The following is a 20,004-nucleotide window of genomic DNA, read 5'->3' on the forward strand; positions in this document are numbered from 1 at the left end:
CACCTTTGAATTATGCTGTTTCTGAAGAATATTGAATATGGCATGGACTGCCGGAAGAACCAACAAATTTGTCTTAGAAAAAGTACAGCCAGAATGCTCCTTAATATCAAGGATGGTGAGATTTTGTCTCACATACTTTGGACACGTTATCAGGAGGGACCAGTCCTTGGAGAAGAACATAACGCTGGTAAAGTAGAGTGTCAGAGAAAAAGAGAAAGACCCTCAACGACATGTATTGGCACAGTGGCTGCAACAATGGGCTCAAACATAGCAAGGACTATGAGGATGGCACAGGACTGGGCAGTGTTTCATTCTGTTGTACATAGAGTTGCTATGAGTTGTAACTGACTCGATGGCACCTAACAAGGTAAGAATCTTAGTATCTATCTAATTTTATTGAGATAATTAAATTTATAATATATGTAAGGTGTCTTACATGTTCTTGACACGCAATTAATGCCAGACATTATTATTAAAATAAGCCATTTTTATGGAGATCAAAAGCAAGCCCTATAGTTTAATGATTCTTTAAACTATCTTTCTGTATCTTAAATATCTCCTTTTGTATTGTAAAATAAGTGAATGGATTAATGAATAAATGAAACAATTCTCCATTTAAATTTCCCTATATTTTATAATACAAAAATGTGTGTTAAGCACATGGACACCAGCTGAAATTGGTACTTATTTTGTAACAAATTTTTCACTAAGGCCGTTGCCATCTAGAACGACAGAAAAAACTTAATCCATATCCTACTACCTGCTATGTATTCTTGGACATTTCAGATAAAATCTGAAGGTTCACAATCTCATTAACACGAATATAATTTCTGAACCAAAGTAAGAATAAAAAGCAAGTTGCAGCTTTTTCCACTGTCAAACCACTGAAATGTTAAATCTTTCATAGTGTTGCATATATTTAAAATACATCCATGAGTTCAGTCTGAAGTTTTCCAGTTGATGCAGGAGGTTCAACATAAAAGGACCTCAGTGTCTTTCAGCTATGACGTTAGTATTATAGTGGGGAGAGAAAGAGATGCAGAGCTTATTTGTTGAGGAAGCTTACATAAGCCTTGTCTTGTCAATTCACAAGCTTATTTAAAAAAAAGTGCTGTAGAAATAAATTTTTTAAAGCACCGATCTTTTTTTAAGCCAGAATAAATATATGATGTGGTTTACATTGGTTCAGTTATGAACAATTATTTCAACTTAATTCCATTTAGCATCCTGTGTGGGGGTAGGAGACAGATGGAGAGAAGAAATGAAGAATTTATGAAACCATCAATTCTGGGGGTTGATGGGTACTAAAAATGTACTCCATCTACCAAAGTTTATAGACAACATGTGGGTCACATGTGTATGAATATCAATGCTGTTTTTAATGTGTAGCCATACGTATCTTCTCCTCACTTATCGATTATCTCATTATCCGACATTCTACATTTACGACAATAGTAAAAAATCTATCTTGCTCATTAATGACTTACATTTGGCAGTAATGAACACCGAGGTGCAAGGCAAGAGTAATGCACTGGCTTTGATGGTTAAGGTTATGTGTCAACTTGGCTGAGCCATGATTTTCAGTCATTTGACAGTTATGCAATGATGTAGTCATCCTCCATTTTGTGATTTGGTGTGGTCATCCTCCATTTTAACATAACACAAATTTCATATAACAACCTGGTCTTTGGAACCTAACCATAATTGAGGAGAGGATATAATTCAATACACCAAATATCTGCAGGAAAATAGCACACATCATTAATAATTGGAAGAAATTTGAGTTGGAAAAAGTCAATTACACTATTTAGGTAGGTAGGAAAAACACTTATTAACCAAAAAGTATTATTTTTCACCTAGACATCTTTGTGTATCACATAGCACTCTAAGCAGTATGGCTAAGGAACCTGCAGCATCATCTGGGAGCTTTTTAAAAATGCAGATTGGGCCCAAGCTCAGATGCGCTGAGCTAGAATCTGCATTTTAACATCTCCAGGTGAGCCATATGCTCACGTTTGAGAAGCACTGAGGAAAAGAATCCAATAGCTTCTTTGGGTGTAAGAATCTTGATTGCAATAATCAAGAGCATACACCTCAAGTGGTTCATTTACTTTTTTTTTTTCTGCTTTTATTGAGGTGTTACCTACAGTTAAGTGAACAAATTCTAAGTGTATAGCTCAATGAATGTTTCCACGTATATACTATAGTTCTTTCTCCTTCATATTCTTTTTATTTAGCTTTAAACTTTTCTACTCTTTCATCCCCTATCCAAAAACTGAAGTCATTGCCATCAAGTCAATTTCGACTCATAGCTACCCTGTAAGAGAGAGTGGAACTGCTCCATAAGGTTTCCAAGCAGCAGCTCGTGGATTAAAACTGCCAACCTTTTGGTTAGCAGCTGAGTTCTTAACCGGTGCACCACAGGGCTCCTTCATCCCCTATGACAGCAGGGATACCATATAATTTTTTTTTTCTTTAAATGTTGAGATTTCAACTTCACTTGGACCTCTAATATTGCCTGGCAGTCTTGCCTTCATCATTATTCAGCTTAATATTTCATTCTCCCAACAGAATTTCAAATCTTTGTTACCATCCTCAGACTTTCTTCCTTTCAATTCTCTTTTACTTGCAGCAGGTAACCCCTTCCCTTAATAAACCTTCTCTGCAGTAAAATAGAAACAATCAGATGGGAGCTTTAGTAACTCTTGTGCTCCCTCTTAACTCTCCCCACCATTTGAAAACTGTACCCATATCCTTCCTCCTTTACTCACCTTCCGTCTTCTATCTAATGACACGTTCTTATCTCCTTCTGTCTTCTCGATAAAGAACCCTGGTGGCGCAGTGGCTAAGGTGTTCAGCTGCTAACTGAAAGGTCAGGGGTTTGAACCAACCAGCCACACCATGGGAGAAAGATGTGGCAGTCTGCTTCTGTAAAGATTACAGCCTTGGAAACCCTGTGGGGCAGTTCTACTCTGGCTTATAGAGTCACTATTAGTTGGAATTGAATCAGTGGCAACAGGTTTTTTGTTTTGTTCTTGATATTCTCAATGTGTAGTGATTTGGCTTCATCAATTTTTGTCTCTTTAACCACTCTATTGATTTATATTTCCCCAGTATATGTGTGAGTATGTAGATATAGATATATAAAGATATACAGGTATATATATAGATATAGTACAGATATATAGATACATGGCTGAATAAGACTATAGATAGATAGATAGATAAGTATAGATATATAAATACATAGGTACATGGGTGAACTTCCCTAAAAGAAATTAAAAAGGAAAGATAACACAGCGTTCCCTTGACATCGTGTTACCATTTAGTAACTATCGTACCTTTCCCCTTCATCTCATAGTCAAATTTCTTGAGCTTCTTGACTCTTTTAACTTTTTCCACTTCCTCAAGCCTCATTCACTCTTCATCACATAAAGAGAACTCCCTCTCTTCCATTGAAACTGCTCCTGTCAATGTCATCAGTGTCTATGCCAAATCCAGTAGATTCTTTTACTTTTTTACGCTTAATTTCTAATGTGAGCTTTCCAAAACAAACTTTTTACTTGCCAAGAGTAATAATTTGTTACTAAACCCCCAAAACTAAGCTGTGGTTTTTCCATCTGTGCAAAACATGGTGGGTACATTTTATGTTCTTTAAATACATGTGTGTATTACGTTTTAGATTACCCAAAGTATTGATTTTTTAACAACCTATTTACATTAGTTCTTTTATCCCCTACACCCTACAATGTGGTTTGGTTCACTGATTTTTAACACACAAAGATAGCCGTGAGACAAAGAACTCTATTTGGCCTTTGTCTTTGGTGCCTAAAAGATAACCCTTGGTATTTATCCAGCATTTGAGGTATATTTAGTATCTAAAATACTTGGGCAGCAATTTGTGCAAATGAATGGGGGCTACACAGACCACACCAATTAAGGTAACCTCAGGAAGAGTTGTGGTTGTTAGGTGCCGTCAAGTCAGTTCAGACTCATAGTGATCCTATGTACAACAGAACGAAACACTGCCCGGTCCTGGGCCATCTTCACAATTGTTGCTATGTTTGAGCCTATTCTTGTAGCCACTGTGTGAGTCCATCTCATTAAGGGTCTTCCTCTTTATCTCTGACACTCTACCACCATGATGTCCTTCTCCAGGGACTGGTCTCTCCTGATAACATGTCCAAAGTACTTGAGATGAAGTCTCTCCATCCTCCCTTCTAAGGAGCATTCCGTCTATACTTCTTCCAAGACAGATTTGTTCATTCTTCTGGAAGTTCATGGTATATTCAATATTCTTTGCCAACACCATAATTCAAAAGCATCAATTGTTCCCTGGTCCTCCTAATTCATTGTCCAGCTTTCATATGCTTATGAGGCAATTGAAAATACCATGGCTTGGGTCAGGCACATCTTAGCCCTCAAAGTGACATCTTTGCTTTTTAACACTTTAAAGGAGTCTTTTGCAGAAAATTTTTCCAATGCAATACATCATTCGATGTCTTGACTGCTGCTTCCACGGACTCAGGATGGGAGGGGTATAATTTAGTCAGTCATGAATATTCAATAATTTAATCAATCATGTCTATTCAATGAAGCCAATAAAAGTTTCTGAACATGGAAGTAGCTTGGGCTTCCTGGCTAGAGAAAGAGAGCCCCTGGGGACATGGAAGCCTGCGCTAGGCCCCCTCCCAGACCTCACCATATGTGTCTCCTTTCTTTCTGTATTCTTTCTGGTTATAATAAATTTGTGTCTGTAAGTAAAAAAAAAAAAAAAGTATAGATAGTCTCCATGAATTTGATGAGTCATTCCAGGGAATGAATGACCCCACAGGGGTAGTGAAAACCAACAGGAATTGATGTCTATGTACATGGCAGTCTGAAAGACTTTGCCCTTTTAACTTTTGTACTCTGACATAGCTTGGTGTGGCTAAGATCAGAGAAGGGGTCGCTTGGTCTGAAGTGGAGGGAGTAGTGTGGACTGTCAAACATGTGGCTAGCATCCCTCCTACCTAGTTGGAAAGTGAGGACTGGCTTCATTTCCAGGTGGGAATTGAATTCATGTTGATCCTTACCACGTAGTTAGCAAAGAAGTTGGGATTTACCTACTGTGCCCCTTGTGTATTGCAATAATGAAATGATTATTTGTGATTAACTGTATCAACACTATGGAATAGTATCTATGTGAAGAAGAATGTGGCATCAAAATTGGAGCAAGACTTATTAACAACATACAATATGCAGAAGACATAACCTTAGTTGCTGAAAATGAAGACAACTTGAAGCACTTACTGATAAAGGTCAAAAACTACTGCCTTAAGTATGGATTATGCCAGAGCATGTTGAAAATGAAAATCTTTACAACTGGACCAATAAACAACATCATGATAAATTGAGAAAAAAAATAAAAGTCGTCAAAAATTTTAATCTACTTGGATCAACAGTCAACATCCACAGAAGCTGCAGTCAAAAAATCAAGTGACATATTGCATTGAGAAAATCTGTAGCAAAAGACCTATTTAAAGTTTTAGAAAGTAAAGATGTCACCTTGATCACTAAGGTGTGCCTGACCCAAGCCATGGTCTTCTTAATCACCTCATATGCATATAAAACAACAAAAAGAAGACCCAAGAAGAATGGACACATTTGATTTCTAGTGTTGGTGAAGAATTTTGAATACACCATGCGCTACCAGAAGAATGATCAAATCAGTCTTCGAAGAAATACAACCAGAATGCTCCTTAGATAAGCAAGGATAGCAACTTTGGCTCACTTACTTTGAACATATCATCAGGAAAGAACAACTGCTAAAAAAAAGACATCACGTTTGGTAAAGTAGAGGGTCAGTGAAAATGAGGGAAACTCTCAGTGAGATGGATTGACACACTAGCCACAACAGTGTACTCAAACATATCAATGATCATGAAGATGGCCGGCTGGGTAACATTTCATTCTTTTTTTTTTTTTTTTTAATTGTACTTTAGATGAAGGTTTACAGAACAAACTAACTTCTCATTAAACAGTACGCATATTGTTTTATGACATTGGTTAGCAACATTTCATTCTGTTATACATAAGAGTGCAAGGGGTCAGAGGAGACTCAATGGCAACAGCAACAACAACATGTAAGAAAGAATTGCAAAATTATAAATGTTCTCTATATAATAAGATTCTATTACTGATTTCCTATTTCTCTTCCTAAGACATTGTTCAAAATCCTTAGCCAAATGTTGCAATACAACTGCTTCTATTGTCTTACTTGAATTTTGCTGCAGATTCTCTTCTATGTGTTCCATATGTCTTGTCATGATTATCTGCAAGAATGTGATTGCTTCCTTCTATTAAAGGCATCATTTCTAATTGAAGATTTCAGTGTTTGTAATTATTCAAAATTATTTTTAGGGATAGATTTTATTGCATGGTAGGCAATTCATCTTGAGAAAGTGGGAAATGAGAGTGGTCCCTGGGTCCCTAATATTCCCAAAACTAGGCTAACAAAATCGATGCCAAATAATTTAAAAATATTGAAAGTAAAAAGATAGCAAAAGATACTTCACTCATGTGAAAAGAAAGTTGCTCTAGTTCTATAGAAAACTCAATATGCGTTATTAGCAGTAATGTATAAAGGATCAATTAGCCATGTTTACATAACAATCCTAAATATGTGTGTACCTAATATAGCTTCAACATATGTAAAAGACAAAAAAAAGTAGAACTAAAAGGAGAAAATTACAAATCTACAATTAGCAATTTTAAAATATCTTTCTATGGCTTATAGGTCAAGGATGCATAATTTAATAAGTATATTGAATATTTAAATAGTATTTAAACAACAAATTTGACTATATATGTATAGTCAAAGTTTTATACATATACATACATATGAATATATGTATTTATATAAAACATCACATCCATACATTGAAGAGTACATATTCTTTTTAAGTATACATGGCATATATGTTAATTTTGACAATATGTTAAACCATAAAACAAGTAGCAAAAATATCAAAGAATTTAAATCACACAGAGAATATTCTTTCATAATATTCTTAGCAATTCAGCTAAGATCATTACGTTTTAGAAGCACCTGAGAAGACAAAAGCATATTATTGTTTGTTGTTGTTGTTGTTAGTTGCTGTGCATTTGATTCCAATTCATGTCGATCCCACATGTGCGTAGTGGAATTGCTCCATAGGGTTTTTGAGGCTGTGACTTTTCTGAAGCAGATCACCAGCCCTGTCTTCCAAGGTGCCTCTGGCTGGGCTCAAACTGCCAACCATTCCACTAGTAGTTCAGCACTTAACGATTTATGCCACCCAGGGATTCCATAGGCAAAAACATAAATAATCAATATTATGAAAGAAAACATGGCATCTTGCAGATCCTATCATTTTAGAGATAATAAGATATTATAAATGTCTTTAAGCCAATTAATTGGAATATTCATATGAAGCTGAGAAATATAAGACTTACCATAACTTATACAAGGAAAAAATAGAAAATATGGGTAACTAAATCCATTAAAGCAATAAAGCCACTGCCGTCAAGTCGATTCCGACTCATAGCGACCCTATAGCAGTAGAATTCTTAATTAAAAACCTCCCTAACAACAACAACAAAATACTTTACCCCAGGACGGCTTCTCTGGTGAAATCTTTCAAACATTGAAATAATATGTAGCAAAATATACTCAAAATTTTCCAGGAAATAGAAAGAAAAAGACACTTTCAAACTCATTTTATGAAGCCAACATTACATATCAAAATCTGACATGAATATTGTGATAATGGATATTTCATCTCTTTAATCAACATAGATATAAAAATCCTAAGCAAAATGTTAGCAAATAAGATCGAAAACTATACAAAGATAATACATTACAAAAGTGTGCAGTTTATTGAAATGATGCAATGTTGATTTAGCATTGTAAAAATTAATCAGGTTACCATTAATGAATAAGCAAAAATATTATCTTAATAGAAGCAGGAAAAATTTTGATATAATTCAACACTTTTTCGTAATAAAAACTCGTAGCAGTTTAGGAATAGAAAGAAACTTATTCTGAAAAAGAGCATCTACAAAAATGCTAACAAAGATCATATTTAATGTTTAAATATTGAATCATTTTCCTGAGATCAGACACTAGATTGGGATGCCATTCACACAACTTTTGCTTAACCTTGCATAGGAGGTCAAGAAAAAGATAAAAAGTATAAGGATAGGAAAGAAAAAAAAAAAACACTATTTTTCAAAGTGGGTTACCTGATTATGTGTTTAGAAAATTCAAAAACATCTACAGAAAACTACTTGAATTACTATTGAATCTAGCAAAATCACTGGATTTCAGAACTCTATGTAAAAAAAAATTAATTGTATTTCTATGCATGGAAAATATATAGACAAATAACAAGAAAACATGCTAATATCTCTTTAATACAGTTCTATTTAAGCTGCTACTCAACAGATTAGTCAAAATGATTTCATGGCAGTTCCCACATTCTTATGACCAAGGTTGGGCCTCTGGAAACAGTCTGTGTTGTAACATCTCAGAGAAACACATCCTTTACCCAGACCTCAAAGAATTCCCACAAAGATCCAAGGAATGTGAGCTCCAAACTAAAAAATAAATCATGAAACCTTCTTCACAGGGAACTTGTCCTTACAGAAATTACCACTACAGCCAACAAAAAGACAGAGGAGAGCTCCATGACTCCGAATGCTTTTGATTTGCAGGGCCTGGGTCACATGGCTCTCACCTAGCTGCAAGGGAGGCTGGGAAAATCAGAATTTTCAGCTTCTCCAGAAGGAAGTATTCTTTGACTCACGCTAAGACTTCCCTGGTGTCACAGTGGTTAAGTGCTACGGCTATTAACCAAAAAAAGTCAGCAATTTGAATCCACCATCTGCTCCTTGGAAACCCTATGGGTAGTTCTGCTCTGTCTTATAGGGCCACTATGAGTCGGAATAAAGTTGATGCGATGGCTTTGGTTTTTTTTAAGACTTATAAAATAAACCAACCTAAAAAACCAAACCCGTTGCCATTGAGTCCATTCCCACTCGTGTGTTAGCAAATAGAACTGCGCTCCATAGGGTTTTTGATTTTTTTTTTTTTTTGGCTGTAATCTTTGCAGAAACAAAATGCCTTTCTTCCATGGTGCCCTTAGGTGGGTTCAAACTGCCAACTTTTAGGTTAGTAACTGAGTGCAGACCATTTATGCCACCAGTGGCAACCCCATGTGTGTTAGAGTAGAACTGTGCTCTGTAGGGTTTTCAGTGGCTGATATTTCAGATATAGATCACCAGGCCTTTCTTCTCAGGCACCTCTGAGTGGACTTGAACCGACAGCTTTCGGGTTAGCAGCCAAATGTGTTAACTATTGCACCTTCCAGGGACTTCCATAACATAAGGAACTCCCAAACATAAAAAGAGAGCTCAGTTGACAGCTACAAAAATACAGCAAATGTCTGATAAAAAATGTGATGCCGCTCCTGAATTTTAATTATACCCCTGGTTTATCACTTTGCCACGTACTTTGATCCACTTTCCCATGAAGATTATGGAATACTCTGGCAGGCTTCTGTTTTTCTTTTTTAATACTTTCCTGATCCACAGTTTACCCAGTAGATGAGGGCTTAGTAGCTATATAGACCTGAAAAAGACATTTGGCATGAATTTTCTGTATTTGATTGCTTTCTATGTAATTGGTGATAATGAATCTAAATAAAATGAGCTGACCAAATTGAAGACATAAAATAAAACTGACCAGGAGAACTTTTTTTTATTGATACTCCTTGTAACTAAAATTGGAGATTGTTTTAAATAATGATTTAAAATATTCAAGTTGTGTCTATTTAGCTAATATGCCCTATATGTATAAGTTTGAAATTTCAAAAGCTATGAATAGTACAAACTAAAACTGCAATTACGTGTCCCTTGAAGCTCTCCTTTCCCATGGAGCCATTCATTAAAAAACCAAAACCAAACCCAGTGCCGTCGAGTCAATTCCGACTCATAGCAACCCTATAGGACAGAGTAGAACTGCCCCGTAGTTTCCAAGGAGCACATGGCAGATTCGAACTGCTGACCCTTTGGTTGGCAGCCATAGCACTTAATCACTATGCCACCAGGGTTTCCAGCCATTCATTAACCACTTTAAATTTCAGTTAATGGCATAAGGGCCCTTAAATTTTTTGTGAAAGCCAAGCTAATTTGGAGCATTTTTTCTTTTCTCTCCCTTCCTTCCTTCCTTCCTTCCTTCCTTCCTTCCTTCCTTCCTTCCTTCCTTCCTTCCTTCCTTCCTTCCTTCCTTCCTTCCTTCCTTCCTTCCTTCCTTCCTTCCTTCCCTCCCTCCCTCCCTCCCTCCCTCCCTCCCTCCCTCTCTTTCTTTCAGTAAATAAGCTTAACAAGTTCAGCTTAAAGAGTTAAATGGCACAAATCTGTCTTTAATATTGTTGAGGTGAGCCTTAAAACATTTGTCTTCTACATTTGGCCTTCTACAAGGCAGTTTTAGTTTGTACTATTCATAGCTTTTGAAATTTCAAACTTATACATATAGGGCATATTAGCTAAATAGACACAACTTGAATATTTTAAATCATTATTTAAAACAATCTCCATGTTTTAAATAATGTAAAAAACACACCCTATAACTTGCTAATTTGTTTCAAAGCATCACTAATACCCAGTTTTCACATAATTTCATTCTTAATAAGGAAGAAAAACACATAGAAAGTCCTTGAAAAATCAGAAGCCGCACAATGTACTGATCCAAGATGAAATTCCATCTCCTCATGGATGACCACCTCTCTCTGCAGCCATTTTCCTGCTACAGGTCCTATAAGTGCTATAATTTGACAACAGTCTTTTAAGTTAAGTGTCTGGATAGGAAAAAATAAGTACAATCATACACAATGAATGTGTACATTCATTTCTTGTACTGTCGTTAACTGCATGGAAAATATTCACTCGACCATGGCAGGCACAGCAATCCCAAAAGCTGCCTTATGTTCTTCTTAAATTGAGATTGTGGGTATCTGTTTTAACTAGCTTTCCATGAGATATTTATTCAGATTACATTTTTAGTCTATTTTGGAATGTTGTTAATACCAGACTTGCTGGTATGGAATGCATGCTGAACAACATTCTTAAAAGCTCAGAAGAAACTATGCACTCCTAAGTTCCTGTTACAACAGTAGCAGATTTTACAAAACTTCACAGCTCCTACCCCAGTTAATCAATTACCTACTACCTCCTCATTCAATAATTTATTTATTAGCATCTTCAATATTTTAGGACAACGATTATTGCTTTAATCTGAGAAGACATTATATGATGTCATCTGTAAAAATGATTGCTACTTCTTGATTATACTAGGCCAATATTGTGCCTTTCACTCATTTTTTTCCCTCTGGGAACAGTGAGTGTATTTTTTTTTTTTTTGCCAGAGAGAAGAAAACAAGATTCATGGGTTTTCAAGACTCATCTTTTATTTAATCTTTCAAAACCCTTCCTACTTGGAGGACAAACCAAGTAACAACTATTAAAAATGAATTGCATCAGGGTGAAGAGACCATGGTGTTCTACTGTTCCTTTGGCTAAGGATTATTTCTGATCCACTTGGAGGCTCTGGGGAGTTAGCTATGGTAGACTCATTAAGGAGGATTAGAGCAATCCAACTTGGAAGATGGAGTATAGCTTTACTGCCAGCTGGAGGTGAAAGATATTTCTAGTTCTTACAGCAATCAAAGTTCAGGAACAATAAAACAAGCAAAAGAATATAGAACTGGTAGACTATTTGCTGCTGGAAATTAGTAGGTGAAATTTCTTTTTATTGAAGAGGCTACATTTTCTCAGTAGTATAGCAAACAATTTTTCCGTAACGATTGTTAACACATCATTTTAGCCCGGGTAAAACTTGATCCAGCTGAAGTCTTTCCACATTTGTACACCCTCTTGGCCTGAATGATAGTAAGGCCTTCCATCACCAAGATGGTACATATACACTTTAAATAATCCCTTTTCTGTAGTCTTGGACAATCCATCCTGGGCCTTGTTTTATATTTATTGCAGCATTTTTTTTTCCCCAAGTTTCCATGTCCTACATGTCATTATTTGCTTTCCTCTCTATCTGCATTGTTTTCCCCACAACCCTCCCCAACTCAAAAGCTTCTTGAATATGGAGGCTAAATCATATTCATACCTTACTTATCACTGAACACAATGCTTTTGCATCATAAACATTCAGTAAAAAATTGCTGTTGAATGAATGAAGATAAGTGTGCATGAATAAACAAATAGGTGGATCTATTCATGTGTGTCCTCTGTGTATTCAGGGAACAAAAAGAGTGCTCAGAGGGTTGCAAATCAGTATGTCCACCAAGGAAACATGTTATTACTGCTTAAGCATGTTTATTCTCAGTAGGTTTGTTTTAAATCAAATTACTAACATAAACTTCCCAAGAGAGTTACTGCTTAGTAGCCTTATATAAGTTATCCAAAAAAACAAAAAGAAAAACCTGTTACAGTCGAGTTAATTCTGACTCATAGAGACCCTATAGGACAGAGTAGAACTGCCCCATAGGGTTTCCAAGGAGCAGCTGGTGGATTCAAACTGACGAGCTTTAGTTAGCAACAAAATGCTTATTCATTGTGCTTCCAGGGCCAAATAAATTTACTAAATTATAAGATTAATGAATGAACATTGGTAAGGCATTTAGAATTACAAGGAAATGCCTACACATAGTAAGTTCTATATTTAAAAAAAAAAAAAAAACCGGTCAACCCTGGTGGCCTAGTGGTTCAGGCTGCCAACCCAAACTTCGACAATTCGAATCCACCAGGTGCTCCTTGGAAACTCTACGGGGCAGTCTACCCTGTTCTATAGGGTCACCCTGTCCTATAAGGTTGCTGTGAGTCAGAATGACTTGACAGCAGCATGTTAAATAAAATCAACCACTGTGATTACTGAAGCGATAGTCTGTATGCAAGTTTGCACTTATCAATTTTCTTCAGGGGGGAAAAAAAAGACACAAGCACAGTATCTGAGTATGTGACACAAAGTAGGTTCTCAATCATGCAAAAGGTGGCAATAATAATTTGAATTTACATTCAATAAATGTATGTTAAACTGATTTTGTAGTTAGGTTAAAAAAGTCTGTATCAAGTCCAGAAGATTGTGCATTGATTTAAAATTTAACTTCGCTTATTGAACCTAGTCTTTTTTCTCTACACAGCAGCTATGGATTATAGTGGTTGCTCAACAAACGTTCCAAGGAAGTGACAAGTAGATTCCCCACTTGTCTTTGTACTTACAGAACATCAGTTATCTACTGACATCTCTTGACTTCCTGTGCAACCTTAATACTTCTTTGATTCCTTCACCTCGTAGAGTTTCTCCTTCTCCAAACTAGGTAATTCCTGACCTTAACTAATCCACATGATTTATTCTTTTCTTCTCCACTAATTTTTTATCTTTGTTGCCAGCTCAGGTCTTCATACAGTCCAAGGGCTAACCAATCAGGCGGCCCTTCCTTAGCCGAGCTACTGTAGAAAGATCGATTCCCATGGGTCAGGAAAGGAAGCAGAATGGGGTGCTTATCAGTAAGAGAATTGAGTCCAAGCAGAATTGCCAAGGATCAGTGAAAAAGAAGTACTGCAATGGTCAGATCAGAGGGAAAATTATAAACAAGGAATAAGAAAAAGAGATTGATATAAAGAGCAGTACAGACAATGCATGGACATGTTAAGGTAAGACAGAATGAAGGAAAAGGGCTCGGTAATTTGGTCATGAGCAAAATGAGCCTTGCCTGAGTTGGAATGGATGCTTCAAATTGAATTAAAGCCACAAGATTAGGATAGACCGTTCTCAAACTGCATGTGTTGTTGCTGTTAGTTGCCGTCAAGTCGGCCCCAGCTCATGGCAACCTTATTAACAGAATGAAACGTTGTCCGGTCCTGCTTCACCTCCCTGATATTTAATATGTTGGAGCCAATTGTTCAGGCTATTGTGTCAATCCATCTCATTGAGGGTTCTCAAACTACATACTAGTTCCAATAAGTAAAAAGCATTTATTAAAACAAAAAAATTGTTGAGTATCCTCTATGTGTCATTTTCTGTGATCTTGAACGTGTGTGTATAAATAACCAAAAAGCTTAAGTTCTAGCAAGGAATTCAAATATCCAGGAAAAAAAAAATTACACAATTTCAGGGCACAATGAGAGCATATAGCAGGGGTAATTAAATATATTTTGGGGAGCTCGATCAGTATGGATTTCCCTAAGAAAGTACCATTTAAGTTGAAATCTAACTATCCTCTTTAGCCCAACATCAGCTAGGTCCCCAAAGATACTTAGCAATATTTATATTAATCTCTAAATAGATACTTCTTCCATTCTCAATAGCAATTAATCGAAATGCTTCTCATTCACCCTAAAGCTTCCATCCTTCACCCCAGCCCCTATTCTTTGTTAAGATCTCTCCTTCCACGGTTCTGGTAGATGGAGATTTTCTAGTGTGGACCCTCTAAGTCTTCTTTTTTCTTTGATCACAACACTTTCTATCTTCATTGGCTTCTCCTTTCTATCCTCAGATTCAGAAGGGTGTGACTTCCTTTTTCCTAATCCAAGGTATAACTTTGTTATTAAGTTTCTCTCTATCCCTCGCTCTCTGCTCTCCCCCTCTCTCTCTCTCTTTCCACCCACACCCTCTTCATTCTTTCCTACATTAGTCAGGACTCGATTCTAGCAATTATCTATTCTTTCTCTTAAGTATCCAGTCTTTCTTTATTGACACCTTCCCCTGTATGATCAACTATGATTAAGACAATTCTGTAAAATTTGATAAATGTTCAATCTCCTTGTTTTCATGAGCCAACTACTGAGGAATGTAACACATATTCACTGCCTTTGTGTGTTCACTATCAGCTAATTCAGTACATGGCTTGGTGTCTGGCATCTGCTTCTCTCCATCCATCAGTTTCACTCTCCAGTAGGCCAACAATCTGTACATTACCAACCCCAGTCCAGGTATGTACTCTCAGTCCTTGACCTCCAATTACCATCTGATCCTCTGAACCTTTTGAAGCTCATTTCATCTTGATTTATGCTGTTCTTATAGGTTTTCTCTTATCTGTCTTCTCTGTATTTTTGTCTTTCACTGGCTCAGAGGACTTTTAAGGTACAGACAAATTGGAACAAACTATATGGCTCAGCCCGCAAAGGGGTGAGTATGATATATTTATTTATGTGATAAATATCTTTATATAGTGCTTAATATGCACCAGGTCAGGTTCCACATTTTTATTATTATTTTGCAGAATGTTTTCTTAATAGATTTTATTATGCCAATTGACTTAGATGTCCCCTGAAACCATGGTCCCCAAACCCCCGCCCCTGCTACACAGGCCTTTGAAGCGTTCAGTTTATTCAGGAAACTTCTATGCTTTTGGTTTAGTCCAGTTGTGTTGACCTCTCCTGTATTGTGTGTTGTCTTTCCCTTCACCTAAAATAAAACTTCTCTACTATCTAACTAGTGAAAACCCCTTTCTCTCCCTCCTTCCCCACTCTCGTAACCATCAAAGAATATTTCCTCCTCTGTTTAAACTAATTCTCCAGTTTTTATAATAGTGGTCTTATACAATATTTTGTCCTTTTGCAACTGCCTAATTTCACTCAGCATGTCTTCCAGCTTTCTCCATGTTACGAAATATTTCACGGATTCATTATTGTTCTTTATCTATGCATAGTATTCCATTGTGTGAATATACCATAATTTATCCATTCATCCATTGATGGGCACCTTGGTTGCTTCCATCTTTACGCTATTGTAAACAGTGTGCCAATAAACATGGGTGTGCATGTATCTGTTGGTGTAAAGGCTCTTATTCTCTATGATATATTCCGAGGAGTGGGATTGCTGGATGTATGGTAGTTCTATTTCTAGCTTTTTAAGGAAGTGCCAAATAGATTTCCAAAGTGGTTGTACCGTTTTACATTCCCACCAGCAGTGTATCAGTGTTCCAGTCTCTCCAAAACCCCTCCAACATTCATTATTTTGTGTTTTTTTTTTTTAATTACTTCCAGCCTTGTTGGAGTGAGATGGAATCTCATTGTAGTTTTGATTTGCATTTCTCTAATGAGTGTGAGAATTTCCTCATGTATCTGTTAGCAGCCTGAAAGTTTTCTTTAGTGAAGTGCCTGTTCATATCCTTTGCCCATTTTTTAAATTGGGTTATTTGTCTTTTTTGTTGTTGAGTTTTAGCAGAATCGTGTAGATTTTAGAGATCAGACACTGATCAGAAATGCCATAGCTAAAAACTTTTTCCCACTCTGTAGATAATCTTTTTGCTCTTTTGATGAAGTCCTTGTATGAGCATAGGTGTTTGATTTTTAGGAGTTTCCAGTTATCTGTTTTCTCTTCTGTATTTTTAGTTATGTTTTATATACTGTTTATGCCATGTATTGGGGGTCCTAACATTGTCCCTATTTTTTCTTCCATGATATTTATCATTTTAGATTTTATGTGTAGGTCTTTGATCCATTTTGAGTTTTTGTGCATGGTGTGAGGTATGGGTCTTGTTTAATTTTTTGCAGATGGATATCCAGTTATGTCAGCATCATTTGTTAAAAAAGATGTCTTTTCCCCAATTAACTGACTTTGGGCCTTTGTCAAATATCACATGCTCACATGTGGATGGATTTATGTCTGGATTCTCAATTCTGTTCCATTGGTCTATGTATCTGTTGTTGTACCAGTACCAGGCTGTTTTGACTACTGTGGTGGTATAGTAGGTTCTAAAATCAGGTAGAGTGAGGCTTTCTGCTTTGTTCTTCTTTTTCAGTAATGTTTTACTTATCTGGGGTCTCTTGCCCTTCTATATGATGTTGGTGATTTGTTTCTCTATCCCATGAAAAAATGTTGTTCGAAATTTAGATCGGAATTGCATTGTATCTATAGATGGCTTTTGGTAGAATAGACATTTTTTTTTACAATGTTAAGTCTTCTTATTCATGAGCAAGGTATGTTTTTCCACTGATAGAGGTCTCTTTTTGTTTCTTGCAGTAGTGTCTTATAGTTTTCTTTGTATAGGTCTTTTACATGTCTGGTAAGATTTATTCCTAAATATTTTATTTTCTTGGGGGCTACTGTAAATGGTATTGATTTTCATGATTGGTCTTTGATGTTCTTTTTGTTGGTGTAGAGGAATCCAATTGATTTTTGTGTGTTTATCTTGTATTCTGATACTCTGTCAAACTCTCCTATTAGTTTCAGTAGTTTTTTGGGGGATTCTTTAGGGTTTTCTGTGGATAAGATCGTATCATCTGCAAATAGAGATATTTTTACTTCTTCCTTACCAATCTGTATGCTGTTTATTTCTTTATCTAGCCTAATTGCTCTGGCTAGGACCTCCAGCACAATGTTGAATTAGAGTGGTGATAAGGGGCATCCTTGTCTGTTTCCCAATCTCAATGGGAATGCTTTCAGACTCTCTCCATTTAGGATGATGTTGGCTGTTGGCTTTGTATAAATGCCCTTTATTATGTTGAGGAATTTTCCTTCTATTCCCTTTTTGCTGAGAGTTTTTATCATGAATGGGTGTTGGACTTTGTCAAATGCCTTTTCTGCATCAATTGATAAAATCACGTGGTTCTTGTCTTTTATTTATATGGTCAATTACATTGTTTTTCTAATGTTAAACCATCCCTGCATACCTGGTACAAGTCCTACTTGGTCATGGTGAATTATTTTTTTGATATTATTGAATTCTTTTTGCTAGAATTTTGTTGAGGATTTTTGCATCTACATTCATGAGGGATATAGGTCTATAATTTTCTTTTCTTGTGGTGTCTTTACCTGGTTTGGGTATCAAGGATATGCTGGCTTCATAGGATGAGTTTGGGAGTACTCTGCCCTTTTTTATGCTCTGAAATACCTTTAGTAATAGTGGTGTTAACTCTTCTCTGAAAGTTTGGTAGAACTCTGCAGTGAAGCTGTCAGGGTCAGAGCTTTTTTTTGTTGTTGTTGAGAGTGTTTTGATTACCTTTTCAATCTCTTCTTTTGTTATGGGTCTATTTAGTTGTTCTACCTCTGTTTGTGTTTTTTTAGGTAGGTAGTGTGTTTCTAGGAATTTATCCATTTCTTCTAGGTTTTCAAATTTGTTAGAGTACAATTTTTCATGGTAATCCGATATGATGTTTTTAATTTCAGTTGGGTCTGTTGTGATATCACCCATCTCATTTCTTATTCAGGTTGTTCGTTTCCTGTTTTTCTTTTGTCAGGATGGCCAATGGTTTATCAATGATGTTAATTTTTTCAAAGAAACAGCTTTTGGTCTTGTTAACTCAATTGTTTTTCTGTTCTCTAATTCATTTAATTCTGCTCTAATTTATATTATTTGTTTTCTTCTGAGGTGACAGAAGGCTTCTTTTTTTGCTCTCTATTTGTTCAAGTTGTAGGGACGATTCTTTGATTTTGTCCCTTCTTTTTGGATGCATGCATTTATTGATATAAATTGACCTTGGAGCACTGCTTTTGCTGTGTCCCAAAGTTTCTGATAGGAAGCGTTTTCATTCTCATTGGATTCTATGCATTTCTTTATTCCTTCCTTAATGTCTTCTCTAACCCAGCCTTTTTTGAGCAGTGTATTGTCCAGTTTCCAAGTGTTTGATGTCTTTTCCCTGTTTTTTCTATTATTGATTTCAACATTTATGACCTTATGGTCAGAGAAGATACTTTGTAATATTTTGATGTTTTGGATTCTGCTAAGGCTTGCTTTATGACCTAATATGTGGTCTATTCTAGAGAATGTTCCATGTGCACTAGAAAAGAAAGTATAGTTGATTGCTGTTGGGTGGAGTGTTCTGTATATATCTATGAGGTCAATTTGTTTGATTGTGGCATTTAGATCTTCCATGTCTTTATTGAGCTTCTTACTGGATGTCCTGTCCCTCACCAAAACAGTGTGTTGAAGTCCCCTGCTATAATTGTAGAGCCAGCTATCTCACTTTGTATTGCTGATAGAGTTTATGTATCTTGCAGCCCTGACATTGGGTGCATAAATATTTAGTATGGTTACATTTTCCTGCTAAATTGTCCCTTTAATCATCATATAGTGTCCTTCCTTATCCTTTATGGTGGATTTAACTTTCTAGTCTATTTTGTCAGAAATCAATTTTGCCACTCCTGCTCGATTTTGATTGTTGTTTGCTTGATATATTTTTTTCCATCCTTTGAGTTTTAGTTTGTTTGTATCCGTAAGTCTAAGGTGTGTCTCTTGTAGGCAGCATATAGCTGGATTATGTTTTTTTATCCCATCTGCAACTCTCTGTCTCTTTATTGGTGCATTTAATCCATTTACATTCCACGTAATTTAAGATAGGTATGAGTTTAGTGCTGTCATTTTGATGCCTTTTTTTGTGTGTTGTTGACAGTTTCATTTTTCCACTTACCTTTTTGTGCAGAGAAGTTTTTGTAAACCGTGTGTTCCTCTTTTCCTCTGTAGTTAAATTTGTTTTTGCTGAGTCTTTATGTTTATCTTGGTTTTTATTTTGAAGTATGGGGTTGTTTGTCTTCGTTGTGGCTACCTTAATATTTACCTCTGTTTTTCTAAGTAAAAACGTAACTTGTTCCTCCCTATGTAGCCTTGATTTCCTCTCCATATGGCAGATCTATGCCTAATTTATTTAGTTCCTCTTTATTGACTTAATGTTGTCATCTTTTATGTAATGACATCACTGATTCCCTGTTTTGAGCTTTTTTTTAATGTTGATTTACTTTTTCTGATTTCCTTATCTGCACTGATATCTAGTTGCTCTGTCCTGTGTTCTAGTGTTGGGTTCATATCTGATATTTGTTTTCTAACCAGAGAATTCCCTTTAGTATTTCTTGTAGTTTTGGTTTGGTTTTTGCAAATTCCCTAAGCTTCTGTTTATCTAGAAATATCTTAATTTTGCCTTCATGTTTGAGAGAGAGTTTTGCTGGATATATGATTTTTGACTGGCAGT

This window comes from Loxodonta africana, chromosome 3 (assembly GCF_030014295.1).
Source record: "Loxodonta africana isolate mLoxAfr1 chromosome 3, mLoxAfr1.hap2, whole genome shotgun sequence".
Taxonomy (NCBI): Eukaryota; Metazoa; Chordata; class Mammalia; order Proboscidea; family Elephantidae; genus Loxodonta; species Loxodonta africana.